This window comes from Papio anubis, chromosome 1 (genome assembly GCF_008728515.1).
Source record: "Papio anubis isolate 15944 chromosome 1, Panubis1.0, whole genome shotgun sequence".
NCBI classification, from domain to species: Eukaryota; Metazoa; Chordata; class Mammalia; order Primates; family Cercopithecidae; genus Papio; species Papio anubis.
In genome coordinates this window covers 165,804,100-165,817,849 of record NC_044976.1, presented here as the reverse complement: position 1 = coordinate 165,817,849, position 13,750 = coordinate 165,804,100, and the positions used below count along the sequence as shown (strand labels likewise).

The window sequence follows — 13,750 nt, the reverse complement described above, 5'->3', positions numbered from 1 at the left end:
ACAATCCATTTTTATTTATTTTTTGCTCTTGGTGCTTGGTAATAGATCAAAAGTATACTTTTACATATGAATATGCAATTGTTCCAGTTCCATTTATTGAAAAGACTACCCTTTCGCCACTAAATTGCCTTTGTAACTTTGCCATAAATCAGTTGAGCATGTATGTGTGGATTGGTTTCTCTACTCTTTGTTCTATTCCATTGACTTATTTGTCTGCCTTAATTACTATAGCTTTATGATAAGTGTTGAATTCACATAGTATAAGTCCTCCAATTTTACATCTGCATATAAATTTTAGAACCAGCTTCCCACATTTTTCAAAAACATAAACAAACACAACACTTACTATCAGGAGCTTTGGCATCTAAACAATATTGAATCTTATAATCTATGAACACAGTGTCTCTCTCCATTTATTTACATCTTTTTAATATTCTCAGCAGTATTTTATACTTTTAATTAAACAGGTCTTGCACATATTTTATATTATTTATCACTAAATGTTTTATATTTTTGATACTACTCTATGGAGACATTGTAAATGGGTGTTTTCTAAGCAGAATGTGTACAGCAGTACTAAACAAGTAAAATGTACATGGTACAACTTTTCTTCAATTTAGTCTTCTCAAGGATCTCTTCCATTTGTTACAAACGTATTTTTAAAAATATTAAAAGAGTTTCTTGTAATAATTGCCAAAATAACTTGTCATTATTTTCAAGCCACCTGGGAGTTATGATTTACGTAAGAATGGCTCTAAAGACATCAATCCATTGTTCAGTGTTAGTGAAATTCTTTCACATCATGGCATAAGAGAAAGTAATCACGTTTGGATGGCATGCTCCCATACAGGAGCAGACTTGGGAAGATTTATGGGATTGCAGAAAATAGATTCATTACATTTCTACTACATAATTAAAATAAAATAAAGTGGAAAATATTGGAAAATACATTAAATATTGAATTCCCATGACATTTCCAAATAAGAGCTTCTGTTTTCACGGTAGTTTACAGCATTATTATTATTATTATTATTATTTTTTGAGACAGAGTCTCACTCTGTTTTCAGGCTGGAGTGCAGTGGTGTGATCTCCGCTACTGCAACCTCCACCTTCCAGTTCAAGTGATTCTCCTGCCTCAACCTCCCGAGTAGCTGGGACTACAGGCACACGCCACCATGCCCAGCTAATGTTTGTATTTTTAGTAGAGATGGGGTCTCACCATGTTGGCCAGGATGGTCTCAATCTCTTGACCTTGTGATCCATCCGCCTCAGCCTCCCAAAGTGCTGGCATTACAGGAGTGAGCCACTGCGCCCGGCCTACAACACAGTATTTTATATCTAATAGCACTCTAGATATTTGCATCACAGTTGATGAATTATCTATAAATAATTATCTGCCTTTGTGTAAGTTTCATTTTTTATGTGTACCTACTTCTGTATATTAACTATTAAAGGAATTTGATAGCTAGAGTACTAGAGCCATAAAGAGGGGAAGATTTCTGTAGCACTGAATCTATAAGTAGTTCTCTTTGTGTGGAAAGTCAGAGGTGTATAAAATATAGCCAACTACAAAAAGGAGACATGAGCAATGACAGAGACCTATAGCAGATACATTTCAGAAGACCTCATCAGGGTACATTAACTGAGAAAGAACTATATTTTTAGCCACAGTAGTTTGGTTGCCTTAAACAAAAAAGAAAAAGAGCACGAGCAATATAAAGACAGCATGCAAATGACAGAATGCTCAAAAAAATGCACACTACTCAATGACTATTTTGTGAGGGCTTCTCTTTTTCTGACTTTCATTTGGGGTATAAAATATTTGTCTACTATTTTCAAGTACATTTGTCCAATTTAGCTAACTCTCCTCAAAGTGTTTGACTCAGTAATGAAACTAAGAGCTTATATAATAAAATTAAAAAGCAAGAGATTTATTAAAATGACTAAATTTATAGTGGAATAAACTATGTATATTTAAATAATGAGTTTATAAATTGTATTCAGGAAATGTCAGTGTACTTCTGTGTAAAATTTGTTGGTTCACTGGTGTTTTCTTTATTATTTTATGACAAACTATGTCTCAACAAGCGGTATATATTTCATTTCCTCCTCCTGTTGTTTTTTTTAATAGGCTTTATTTTTTGGAGAAGTTTTAGGTTTATAGAAAAATTGAAGGAAGGAACAGAGACTTCCTCACATACCTTCTACCACGGTATGTGCATAGCTCCTTAATCAACATCCTCCGCCAAAGAGGTACATTTGGTAGAATAGATAAACCTACATTGGTACATCATTATCATTCAAAGTCAGTGGTTTACATTAGGGTCCATTTTGGGGTTGCACATTCTATGGGTTTGGACAAATATATAATGAACCTGTGTGCACTGTTAAAGTACCATACGGAGTAGCTTCACTGCCCTAAAAATCATCTTTCTCTCCCCAAACTCCTGATATTTGTAGTTCTTTCAGATTGGCTTCTTTCACTTAGTAATATGCAGTTAAGGTTCCTGCATGCCTTTTTATGGCTTGATAGTCTTTCTTTTTTTTTTTCTTTTTTTTAAATTTATTTGCTGTTATTATACTCTTAAGTTGTGGTACATGTATAGTGTCATACATATGCATACTTGTGCCATGTTAGTTCTGCTGCACCCATCAACCTGTCATTTACATCAGGTATAACTCCCAATGCAACTCCTCCCCCCTCCCTCCCCATGATAGGTCCGTGTGTGATGTTCTTCCTGAGTCCAAGTGATCTCGTTGTTCAGTTCCCACCCATGAGTGAGAAATACGCAGTGTTTGGTTTCTGTCTGGATAGTTTGTTAAGAATGATGGTTTCAGCTGCATCCATGTCCCTACAAAGGATGCAAACTCATCCTTTATGGCTGCATAGTATTCCATGGGTATGAAGCACATTTTCTTAATCCAATCTGTCACTGATGGACATTTTGGGTTGGATTCCAAGTTCTCGGTTATTAGAATAGTGCTGCAATAAACATACGTGTGCATGTGTCTTTATAGAGCATAATTTATAATCCTTGGGTATATCCCCAGTAATGGGATGGTTGGGTCATATGGTACATCTAGTTCTAGATCCTTTTGCGAATCGCCATACTGTTTTCCATAATGGTTGAACTAGTTTACAATCCCACTAAACAGTGTGTGCGTTCTATTTCCACATCCCTTCCAGCACCTGTTGTTTCGGACTTTTAAGGATTCTATTCTAACTGGTGTGAGATGGTATTCATTGTGGTTTTGATTTTACTTCTCTGATGGCCAGTGATGAGCATTTTTTCTCATATGTCTGTTGGCTGTATGAATGTCCCTTGAGAAATGTCTGTTCATATCCTTTGGCCCACTCTTTGATGGGGTTGTTTGTTTTTTCTTTGTAAATTTGTTGGAGTTCTTTGTGGTTCTGATATTAGCCCTTTGTCAGATGAGTAGATTGCAAAAAATGTTCTCCCCATTCTGTAGGCTGCCTGTTCACTCTGATGGTAGTTTCTTTTGCTGTGCAGAAAGCTCTTTAGTTTAATGAGATCCCATTTGTCACTTAAAGCTGCTGCCGTTGCTTTCTTTTTGGTGTCTTAGGACATGAAGTCTGCCTCCATGCCTATGTCCTGAATGGTACTACCTAGTTTCTAGGATTTTATGGTATTAGGTCTCACATTTAAGTCTCTAATCCATCTTGAATTAATTTTCGTATAAGGAGTAAGGGAAAGGATCCAGTTTCAGCTTTCTACTTAAAGTGCATAAATAGCCAATTTTCCCAGCACCATTTATTAAATAGGGAATCCTTTTCCCCATTTCTTGTTTTTCAGGTTTGTCAAAAAGATCAGATGGCTGTAGATGTGTGGTATTATTTCCTATAGACCCTTATTCGTCTCCATTGGTCTATATTCCTGTTTTGGTACCAAAGTACCATGCTGTTTTGTTACTGTAGCCTTGTAGTATAGTTTGGAAGTCAGGTATTTTGATGCCTTGTATTTTGTTCTTTTGACTTAGGATTGTCTTGGAGATGCGGGCTCTTTGGTTCCATATGAACTTTAAAGCAGTTTTTCCAATTCTGTAGCAAACTCATTGGTAGCTTGATGGGGATGGCATTGAATCTATAAATTACCTTGGGGCAGTATGCCATTTTCACGATATTGATTCTCTTCCTATCCATGAGCATGGTATGTTCTTCCATTGGTTTTGTGTCCTCTTTATTTCACTGAGCAGTGGTTTGTAGTTCTCTGCAGGTCTCTTAGCATCCCTTTGTATTGGGTTCCTAGGCATTTGATTCTCTTTGAAGAAATTTTGTGAATGGGAAGTTCATTCAAGGATTTGGCTCGTGTCATTCCTGTTGGTGTATAGAATGCTTGTGATTTTTGCACATTAATTTTGTATCCTGAGACTTTGCTGAAGTTGGTTATCAGCTTAAGGAGATTTTGGGCTGAGACAATGTTTTCTAAATATACAATCATGTCATCTGCAAACAGGGACAATTTGACTTTCCTTTTCCTAACCATACCCTGATTTCTTTCTCTTGGCCCAATTGCCCTAGCCAGAACTTCCAAATCACTCTGTGTTAATAGGAGGTGGGAGAGAGGGCATCCTGTCTTGTGCCAGTTTTCAAAGGGAATTTTTCCAGTTTTAGTCCAGTATGATATTGGCTGTGGTTTGCCTTCAGGGCCAGCTCTTATTATTTTGAGGTACGTTCCATCAATGAATTTGCTGAATGCTTTAGCATGAAGGCTGTTGAATTTGTCAAAAAGCCTTTTCTGCATCTATTGAGATAATCATGTGGTTCTTGTCTTGCCCTTGCCGGGAGAGGCTGGATTATGTTTATTGATTTGGTGAATGTTGAACCAGCCTTGCATCCCCAGGGATGCAGCTTTCTCCCACTTGATCATGGTGGATAAGCTTTTTTGATGTGTCAGTTGAATCCGGCTTCACAGCATTGTTGAGGATTTTTGCATCGATGTTCATCAGGATATTGGTCTAAAATTTCTTTTTTTGTTGTGTTCTGCCAGGCTTAGTATCAGGGATGATGTTGGCCTCATAAAATGAGTTAGAGATTCCTCTTTTTCTATTGATTGGAATAGTTTGCATGAATGGTACCAACTCCTCCTTATACCTCTGGTGGCAGTTCAGCTGTGAATCCATCTATCCTGACTCTCAGTTGGTAGGCTATTAATTATTGCCTCAATTTCAGAGCCACATATTCATTCAGGATTCAACTTCTTCCTGGTTTAGTCTTGGAAGAGTGTAAGTGTCCAGGAAATTCATCCATTTCTTTCTAGGTTTTCCAGTTTATTTGCGTAGGTGTTTATAGTATTCTCTGATGGTAGTTTGTATTTCTGTGGGGTCGGTGGTGATATCCTCATCATTTTAATTGCGCCGAATTTGATTCTTCTTCTTCTTTTGCTGTCTGCTAGTGGTCTGTCAATTTTGTTGATCTTTTCAAAACCAACTCCTGGGATTCATTGATTTTGGAGGGCTTTGTGTCTCTATCTCCTTCCAGTCTCTGCTCTGATCTTAGTTATTTCTGCCTTCTGCTAGCTTTGGAATGTGTTTGCTCTTGCTTTCTAGTTCTTTAATTGGTGATGTTAGAGTGTCAATTTCTTTGATCTTTCCGCTTTCTCTTTGTGGCATTTATGTTATAAATTTCCTCTGCACACTGCTTTAAATGTAACCTAGAGATTCTGGTATGTTGTATCTTTTGTTCTCATTGGTTTCAAAGAACATCTTTATTTCTGCCTTCATTTCGTTATGTACCCAGTAGTCAGTCTCAGAGCAGGTTGTTCAGTTTCCATGTAGTTGAGGTTCACTGAGTTTCTTAGTCCTGAGTTCTAGTTTGATTGCACTGTGGTCTGAGAGACAGTTTGTTATAATTTCTGTTCTTGTACATCGCTGAGGAGTGCTTTACTTCCAGAATGGTATGGTCAATTTTGGGAGTAAGTGCTGAGATGGTGCTGGAGAAGAATGTATATTCTGTTGATTTGGGTGGAGAGTTCTATAGATGTTCATGAAATCTGCTTTCTTGCTGCAGAGATGAGTTCACACCCTGGACATCCTTTGTTAACTTCTCGTCTCAGTTGATCTGTCTAATGTTGACAGTGGGAGGCAGTTGAAGTTCCCATTATTATTGTAAGGGAGCTAAGTCTCTTTGCAGGCTCCCATGACTTGCTTATGGAATCTTGGGTGCTCCTGTATTGGGTATATATATTTAGGATAGTTAGCCTTCCTGCTGAATTGATCCCTTGACCATTATGTAATGGCCTTTCTTTTGTCTCTCTTTGATCTTTGATGGTTTAAAGTCTGTTTTATCAGAGACTAGGATTGCAACCCCTGCTTTTGTTCTCCATTTGCTTGGTAAATCTTCCTCCATCCCTTTATTTTGAGCCTATGTATGTCTCTGCGTGAGATGGGTCTCCTGAATACAGTAGACTGATGGCCCTGACTCTTGTCCAGTTTGCCAGTCTGTGTCTTTTCATTGGAGCATTTAGTCCATTTACATTTAAGGTTGGAGATTGTTATGTGTGAACTTGATCCCGCCATTATGATATTAACTGGTTATTTTGCTCTCGTTAGTTGATGCAGCTTCTTTCCTAGCCTCGATGGTCTTTACATTTTGGCATGTTTTGCAATGGCTGGTACCGGTTGTTCCTTTCCCCATGTTGAGTGCTTCCTTCAGGTCTCTTGTAAGGCAGGCCTAGTGGTGACAAAATCTCTAAGATTATTATCGTAAAGGATTTTTATTTCTCCTTCCACTTATGAAACTTAGTTTGGCTGGAGTGAAATTCTGGGTTTAAAATTCTTTTCTTTGAAGAAATGTTGAATATTGGCCCTACTCTCTGGCTTTGAGTTTTGCTGAGACTTGTTGTTAGTCTGATGGGCTTCCCTGGTAACCCGACCTTTCTCTCTGGCTGCCCTTAAGATTCTCTCTTTCCATTTCAACTTTGTGAATCTGGCAATTATAAACGGAGTTGTTCTCGAGGAGTATCTTTGTGGCGTTCTCTCGGTTTTGGATTTGAATGTTGGCCTGCCCTACTAGGTTGTAAGTTCTCCTGATTTATCCTGAAGATGCCCAACTTGGTTCCATTTTCCCCTCAATTTCAGGCACCCCAATCAGACGGAGATTTGGTCTTTACATATAATCCCATACACTCTTGCAGGCTTTGTTCATTTCTTTTTCTTCTTTTTTTCTTTGTTTCTTCTTCGCCTACTTCATTCATTTGATCCCTAATCGCTGATACTCTTTCTTCCAGTTGATCCAGTTTGTTACTGAAGTTTGTGCATTTGTCACGTATTTCAGTCATGCTTTTTCATCTCTTTCTATTTCGTTTATGACCTTCTCTGCATTAATTAGTTCAACGTCAATTTCCACTTTTTTCAAGATTTTCAGTTTCTTTGGCGCTGGGTAATGAATTCTTTAGCTCTTAAGAAATTTGATGGACTGAAGCCTTTTCTCTCATCTCACAAGTCATTTTCCTGGCCCAGCTTGATCCGCTGGCGATGAGCTGCGCCTTTGCCGGGAGATGTGCTCTTATTTTTGAATTTCCAGCTTTTCAGCTCTGCTTTTTTCCTCATCTTTGTGGTTTTATCTGCCTCTGGTCTTTGATGATGGTGGATGTACTGATGGGTTTTGGTGTCCTTCCTGTTTGATCGTTTTCCTTCTAACAGTCAGGACCTCAGCTGTAGGTCTGTTGGAGATTGCTTGAGGTCCACTTGCACCCTGTTTGCCTGGGTATCAGCAAGCAGAGGCTATGGCAAAGATAGAATATTTCTGAACAGCGAGTGTACCTGTCTGATTCTTTTTGCTTTTGGAAGCTTCCTCCTCAGGGGTATACTCACCCTGTGAGGTGTGTGCTTCACTGTCTCAGTGGGGGGATGTCTCCCAGTTAGCTACTTCCAGGGTCAGGGACCCACTTGAGCAGGCAGTCTGTCCGCTCAGATTCAGCCTCCGTGTTGGGAGATCCACTGCTCTTCAAAGCCAGACAGAGTCACAGCCTGCAGAGTTTTCTGCTGCTTTGTTGTTGTTGTTGTTGTTGTTGTGTAGCTGTGCCCTGTCCCCAGAGGTGGAGTCTACAGAGACAGGCAGCCTTTGAGCTGCTGTGAGCTCCACTCCAGCTGGAGCTCCCAGCAGCTTTGTTTACCTAGTTGCTTCTCCTCAGCAATGGCGTGGCTTCTCCCCAGCCCTCGGCTAAGCTGCCTTGCTGGTAGATCTACAGACTGCTGTTAGCAATGAGGGAGGCCTGCGGGCTGGGACCCTCCGCCAGGTGTGGGATATGATCTCCTGGTGTGCCTGTTTGCTTAAAGCGCAATATTGGGGTGGGAGTTGTCTGATTTCCAGGTGTTGTGTGTCTCAGTTCTGGCTAGGAAAGGATTCCTTCCCTTGGCGGCTTCCCAGGTGAGGCGATGCCTCGCCTCTGCTTCAGCTCGCTGGTCGGGCTGCAGCTGACCAGCACCCCATCGCCCGCACTCCCCAGTGAGATGAACCCAGTACCTCAGTTGAAAATGCAGAAATCACCGGTCTTCTCTGTCGCTGGCGCTGGGAGTTGGAGACTGGAGCTGTTCCTATTCGGCCATCTTGCTCCGCCCTACCAGCTCCTTTCTTTTTAATACTGAATGATATTCCATTGTCTGAAGGTACCAGTTTATCTGTCAAGTTTTGGCAATTATGAATAAAGCTACTATAAGCAACCATTTTTAAAGGAATTTTCAATTCCTTTAGGTAAATACCAAGGAGGATGATCATACGGTAAGGTTACTGGGTCATATGGTAAGGTTATATTTAGTTGTGTGAAAATCTGCCAAACTGTCTCCCAAAGTGGCTGTGTCATTTTGCTTGCCCACCAGCAAGGAATGAGAGTTTCTGTTGCTCTACATCCCCATTCATTCCAGCACTTCACCCTCATCTTAAAATACGCCCATTTTCTTGAATCCAGAGACATTCTAAACCAATCTCTTCAAAGAAAACCCCCAGTCTATTGCTAGTCATGGCTTAAAAAATAGGAAGAGCAGCAAATTATAACATTGCTCAAAGAACTTTCCATTTCATCATCTCTCTAATGTTCTAACTGTGACTCTAAAAATCAGTGTTTGCTTTTTAAATCTCTATAGATTAAACTTTCTTAAACTTAAGAACCCAGCTTTTTGCTTCAACTTCTCATGATTGCTTTTTTGTTTACTGTTGATATGGTGATCACACATCAGATCACACACTACTATATACTCCTTTCAGTAATCTATATCAAAATCTCTACATAAGGAGAGCTACAATCAACGTATTTCTAAGCTCTAACAGCCTTCTTGCAATATGTTATAAATATAGGGACTGTGATAAACACTGAAAATGTCTCCAGTAAAGATATCAACAATTTTAATGTGACAATATATAAGTTGTTAGCTGCTACTAAATAAAAAGAAAACACATGCTATAAGCAAACACACCACATTGATTTTTGTGAGTTAAAAGTGCTAAAACATATTCTCAATATTTTTCATTAATTATGTGGTTAATTGGAACTTTAAGAAAAATTACATTGAAAAACTGTCTAGTTTCCTGAAAACGCTGATGTTAGAAACAAATAACTCAGGAAGGGAACTGTGTAGTTATGTCTGCATTAGACATCTCATCCCAGGGGCATTATAAACATGTTCAACAAGTACCATTTCTGTCATGCTAGTGTTACCTTTCACTGTAGTTGAGACATCTGACAAGCAAAGTCTCCATGCTAGACTACACAAACTCTCTAGACACCTTAGGCTTTCAACAATCTTAATCCTGTTTGTTGAATTTCAAAAGACTTTCAATAAATTAGAAAACCCAGCCGGGTTTTCCTTCTCCCTACACATTACACAAACAAGAATCACATTATTGTTTACTTAAAAAGGATTAGTGATTATGCCACCTACCTTTATTTTGTTATTTTTGTTTGAAAAATATTTTTATTCTCAAATGAAATAAATTTGAAAATTCTTATCTTAGTTCTAAGCTGAACCGCATCACAACACAAATAATTCAACTTTTCATTTGTTTTGATTTAGTGCACATGACAATAGTCTGGAAAAATATGATTTGGTCACATTAGAGATTAAAATTGGTGCTTTTTCTTTGATAAAATTTACAGTAATAGAACTTTGAATAACATCCATACAACACTTCTCTGTCATCTTTCAGCTGATACACACTACCAATACACTCATCCAGTTTACTATCACCTTTTGCTTGGATTAAGAAAATGGCAACATAATTAGTCTTCCCACAAATTTCCTCTAATCAATTTTCCATCCTCAGTATCTTTCTAAAATCCAAAACTAATTATGTCATTCTTCTCCTTGAAACCTCCAATAGCTCCACATCGCTTTTATAACTGAATTCTTTAAATCTGCTCCTGTGATCTTTATAATACAGCTACAAGTCCTCTTTTTGTTGTTAGAGTTGCCTCATTTCTTTCCATTATGAATTTACACAGAGCACATATTATTCCCTATGCTTGGACAAAGCTCTCCTCTCCTTCATTCAACATCATCTTTCTACTCATTCCCCAAAACCTCAGTTTAAATGGCCCATGATAAAGAAAATGTTTCCTAACCTTTGAGACTTTCAATTTCCCAATCATATGATTAAACAATTAATTAATTGCTAGTAATTTCAAATAACTGTTAATAACTGTAACAGTTATTAATATATAACAAGTTGCATATTTGGCTGGTTGATGTCCATCATCCATGCTAAAACTGTCTTTGAGGCCAGGTCTATATCTGTTTCATCATTGCACCATCTCTACCCTGCAGAGTAGAAGCTCAATAAATATTTCTTGAACCTAAAAATGTATACTGTGCACAAATCCAACCTACAGCCATGGCAATATCAGTACTAAACTAACCTGTAATTACCATTTTTAATGTTCCCAAAGAGTTCTGTCACAGTTCTGTAGTTAGCTGGCCCATAATGCTTAAGTACTATTATTCAAGATATATGCCTTCCACTTTCACCACTATTTAAAAAATAATGCTTCAACAAAATGATCAAGAGTGGCATCAATGAGAGGAAAACTTTGAAACCTCTCAAATTTTGCAAAGCTACACAATCAAAATACTAAGCACCTTATCATTCGTTATATGTAATCTGTAATACATCTCATAATATTATGATTGAGGACCAGCAATGTAGATAATAAATGCTATGAAAAAAACTTGCAGAGTAAATCCTTTTTTCAAAATATTTAATAAAAACTATTACAGACTCTTTTTCCAAACACTTAAATTTTGCCCTGAATTCTTTATTGCTACTAGGTAAGAAGAGTAAATAAAAATGACAATATTGCAATTAGGCTTCAAGTTTTATAAATTGAATTTTGTGTATAATTTTGGGAGGTGGCAAATAATACATGCCTTTTCTAAGAATCACTGTACTTAATATGTTAATACATAAGATTAAAGGTAAGAGGAAAGAAAGCTAGAAGATTACAGAGTTCCTCACGAGACTCATAGCAGCAAAAATCAGTCCAAGGAAAGAAACAAACTACTTGAAGTAGTCTAAGAAAAAAAAAAAAAAAAACTAATCTGGAGAACTGGGTGTTACCAAATTATTGGAAATGCTGAAGTTACCTTATAATGATCCCATGAGACCACTGAAGGCATCAGTTCATAGACACAAAACAATGTCTTCAATCTGGGAAATAAAGAACATACATGAATATACCACTGACATTGCATAGACAACAAACCAAGACCAGAGAATGAACAATGGAATACTGTCACAGATAAAACTCAAAATTTCCTAACTCTGCTTACTAGCAGAAAGAGCCAAAAAGATGGGAAGATGGATTCTGCCTCTCTTCTACCCTTTTAATTGCAAGCAAGAACTTCTAAATAATATCTATTTTGCATTTTAAATCCTAAACATCCACTATAGCTATGAATGGGTGCATATGTTTTTAAGTCTACTGAATGGAGAAAATAGCTCTTCTGGAAAAGTGACTTCAAATATTAACAATGTAACCCTTTACAGGACACTTTACTTAAGTAACCAGGTGAGGATGGCTATACTTCTATGCTGAAAGTACTATTATTCTTTAGCGGCTTTAGTTCTAAATGTGTGTGTGTGTATGTGTGTGTGTGTATGCGTGTATGTTAGGTAAAGGAATAGTAGGTCTTACAAATTTCATTGTATTCACTACTTATCTGACATTCTCTTTTTAAAATGTCATTACTACATTACTATCAATGTTATTAATGTCTTATTTAAAGCTGTACTAGTACCTATTATTCTTACCATTTGTAAAGGTCTGTTATCCACCAGGATGCACACACACAAACAAAAATACAAATATTTTAATTATTTCCAATTTCATCTATCCCAACATTAACTAGTGATCCTTATTAATTTCATATAAAAGATGAGGAAACGGAGACAACAAGCAATTTTCCTGATGACACTCAGGAAAATGTAAGAATTGGCCACACAGATTCAAAACTAAATCGATATATCCTTGTTAGGCTAAACCGTCACATTCTTAAAACTCAACTAGTTTAACATATAATGCTACTGATACCATATCTAATACTATTAAACATACCATGAAAGAAAATTGAGTCAAGGGATATGGAAAGAGATATTTGAGTCCTTTATGTGTAATACCTAACTATTAAACTTTTCTAAAACTTTTCTGATACTGAACACAAAAAGGGCTTGTTAGGTTGTGAAGGTTGTTGCAAGTTAGCCTCATAAAATGAAGTGTCATCTGCAGACTAACAATATATACTCCAGAGCTAAAGTATCTTTCTTGGAAATGTAAAGCCAGAATAAAGTGAAATGCAAAAATATTATCTAAAATGAGTATGAACAAATAAAGAGCTCTGTATTATTAAAAATATCACAATGTTTACATGTGCAATTTAAGTTAAACATATTTAACTCCATGGAAAAATGTTTATTATAAAGTTTCAGAGAGAAGAGAAAAATGAACTGGGAATTAGCCCTAATTATTTCACTTAAAAATATGTATTAATATATTTCAGATATTAACTTAAGCACAAAGAGATAAAAAGTGGGCAAAAGTAGACATTGCCTCTACCTTCACAAATGTCATATTAGTAAGAAACTAAGATATTAATTAAACTATCACAAATAAATAGAAAATTATAATTATGGTAAATGTACAAACATAAAGTACACAATTGTGTGAGGCCATATAAAAGACACATGACCTCATTTATCCATTTAAGAAGAGTTACTTCAAGACAGATATTTACTTAAAAATTTACTCAGGGAAGGTTTGGGAAAGCAGAAAAGAAACACCCGGTAAAAGAAATAATAAGGAATTCACAATAAAAATGTTAAGGGCCACCTTAACAATATAAAAAAATTATTCCTCTATGTTTCTCTATGTGATACAAATATTTCCTCAGTTGAAGAATGGAGGGTGATTAAACACATACACACACATACCCTTAGATGATATGTATATAAATAGTAATACATATATCTGCACATGTATATGCATTTAAAATGGAATAATACTCAAAACATGAATGTGAGTAAATTGTCATTATTGTTCTGTGCTTCCAGATTTCTGAGAAAATGCAACAGTGTTACCTGGTAGATATTTCAAAGTTCAAGAAATTTGGAGGGAAAAAATTATGGCTCTGAAGTCTTAACAGTAAACAATGGCTCCGAAAAGTGGCCAAAGAGGATTTTAGTCTTATATATATACACACACACACACTAAAAAATAAACATATATCACATATATAATTAATA

At 36.8% G+C, this 13,750-nt stretch overlaps 1 long non-coding RNA gene across 3 annotated transcripts in view; it reads right to left on the bottom strand.

Moving 5' to 3' along the window:
• The window catches only part of LOC103878931, a 115,056-nt gene that overhangs the window by 86,527 nt on the left and 14,779 nt on the right, over nucleotides 1–13,750 (bottom strand). For all 3 annotated transcript variants that reach the window (XR_002518123.2, XR_002518124.2, XR_002518122.2), the window contains exon 2: nucleotides 11,596–11,659. This is a non-coding gene — a long non-coding RNA (uncharacterized LOC103878931). The remainder of the gene's footprint in view (nucleotides 1–11,595; nucleotides 11,660–13,750) is intronic.